We start from the raw sequence: 2,851 nt of genomic DNA on the forward strand, positions 1-2,851 counted from the left end.
TTTTCATCACATTCTCCTTCCCTTTACCCCCCCCCCCACCCATCTGGCAGGTGTGGTAAAAATATATGTGAAACAAACATTAACGTAACTTCGGCATTGTTACATATTACTTTCTTCAAGTAGCATTTTCTTGGCTGTAAGAGAATTTCTTGGAAAAGGCTGCTAGAGATCGTATAACCAGATATTAAAAACATTTTCAATATACAGATTGTTTAAGGGGGAACAGGTTAAGGGTTTGCTATCCCGGAGCTGGCATTGGTGATATTATAAACAACATGAATGATATTATGGCTGGTAATGGGAACAATCCCATTATTTGCATTAGCGTGGGAGGAAATGATGTTGGTCGAGTTAGGAGTGAGGAACTGATTCAGAGGTATAAAACAGCCATAGAGTTAGTTAGGAGCAAGGGAGGAATCCCGATCATATGTGGCATTCTTCCAAGAAAGGGAGTGGGAAATGAATGGATATCGAGGGCACTTGGTGTCAATTGCCGGCTGGAAAGATATTGCAAATCAAATGCAATATCTTTCATAGACAACTGGGAACACTTCTATGGAAGAAATGAAATGTATGCTCGTGATGGGGTGCATCTATCGAGAGCTGGGGTTGTTGCTGTTGCGAACTCGTTAGAAGAAGTGGTTAGAGGTGTTTGTTTGGGTTTAAACTGTTAGTAGATAGAGGTATGGGAATTGATTTTGAGGAAGGAGGTAATAAAAGTATGTGTTTGTGGGAGAAAGGAATTGGCAAAACGATCAGGGAAAGAGAAGGTCCGCAAAATAACAATTCACTTAGGGTATATTACACTAACAGTAGAAGTCTAAGAAATAAAATTAACGAATTAAATGCTCTTGTCTGCACAGAAAAAATAGATATTATTGCACTTACCGAAACGTGGATGAATGTAGAAAATAGAGAACTATTAGCTGAATATCAAATATATGGATTTAAACTATTTCACACAGATAGATATATTAGACGAGGAGGTGGAGTAGCCATATATGTTAGGGACAATTTGAAATGTAGTCTCAAAGAGGGAATCAAAACAGAGCCACACACAGAAACTATTTGGATTGAATTAAACGAAAAAGCTAATAATATTATAATAGGAGTAATATATAGGCCACCAAATTTAGACAGAATGGAAGCAAAGCATCTATGGGATGAAATATCTAGAGCATCTAGATCTAACAGTATTTATGTCATGGGTGACTTTAATTTTAGCGGAATAAACTGGTTGAACAAAACAGGGAATAGTGAAGCAGAAGATTTTCTAGAATTAATTGACGATTGCTTTCTTACGCAACACATTAAGGAACCAACACGGGAAAATAATATTTTAGATTTAGTGTTAACTAACAGGGAAACGCAAATTAATGACATCGAAATAGGGAGTGAGCTAGGGAGCAGTGATCACAAAGAAATCAGATTTAGCATAGAATGGAATAGACCAGTAGGAGAAAATTCTGTTAAAGTGCCAGATTTTCGAAAAGCTGATTTTAATAGCCTAAGAAATTTTTTGGGTCAAATTGATTGGAAAGTCTTGGGTATGGGGTGTGGGCCGGTCTTGGAGCGAGACATGAACCCAGCGATAGGTGACTTAAATGGGGATTTCGATGTGGATTCAATATATAACTTATTTAAGAATATTCTAAACAAAGCACAGGAACGTAGTATACCATACAAATTGAATAGATCGAATACTAATGACCCAAAGTGGATAACAAAGAATTTGAAGAACCTTATAGGTAAAAAGAGAGCTTGGTACAAAAGGATTAAAAATGGGGAGGTCACTTTAGAACAGGAATTCGTACAACTGGTTAGAAATGTTAAAAAAGAGATAAGGAAAGCAAAAAGAAACTATGAAGTTCGCATAGCAGGGCAAGCAAAGACAAATCCTAAAGGGTTTTTTCAGTTATATCGTACTAAGACTAGGGAAAGGATAGGTCCATTAAAAACTGAGACAGGTCAAATAACAGATAGTGATGAAGAGATGAGTAGTATTTTTAATAAATATTTTGTATCTGTATTTACTAAAGAGGAACTTAACAATATGCCTTCAGCCGAACAAGTCTATGTGGGTGGGGACGAGGACAGGTTGACGAGTTTAGCAGTTACCAGGGAGGATGTTCTTAAACAAATAGTAAAACTCAAACCAAACAAATCCCCAGGGCCGGATGAAGTGTTTGCCAGGGTGCTTAAAGAATGCAAAGAGGAGCTTTGTGACCCACTGTCAACCATATTTAATAAATCAATAGAGTCAGGCAGAGTGCCAGAGTTTTGGAAAGTTGCTAATGTGATACCAGTTTTTAAGAAAGGAGATAGATCACTTGCGTCTAACTATCGACCAATTAGCCTAACGTCTATTGTGGGAAAGTTACTCGAATCTATAATAGCAAATAAAATTCGTCTTCATCTTGAAAAACATAAATTAATAATTGAGTCGCAACATGGTTTTATAAATGGCCGTTCATGTTTAACAAATTTGTTATCTTTTTATTCTAGCATTGTTGAGGCAGTTGATAGTGGTAAGGATTGCGATGTTGTATGCCTTGACTTTGGCAAAGCTTTTGATACAGTGCCACATGAAAGACTGATTAAAAAGATAGAGTCTCATGGTATTGGGGGTGCTATATTAAGCTGGATTAGGGCATGGCTATACCAAAGGAAACAGAGAGTTAGTATAAATGGAATCAAGTCAGAGTGGGAAAATGTTGTAAGTGGAGTGCCTCAAGGCTCTGTCCTGGGACCTCTGTTGTTTATAATATATATAAATGATTTAGATTCAGGTTTGAGTAGCAACATTTGCAAATTTGCCGATGATACGAAAATCGGTAGGGAAATTAATTCG

Source organism: Procambarus clarkii, chromosome 39 (genome assembly GCF_040958095.1).
Source record: "Procambarus clarkii isolate CNS0578487 chromosome 39, FALCON_Pclarkii_2.0, whole genome shotgun sequence".
Taxonomy (NCBI): Eukaryota; Metazoa; Arthropoda; class Malacostraca; order Decapoda; family Cambaridae; genus Procambarus; species Procambarus clarkii.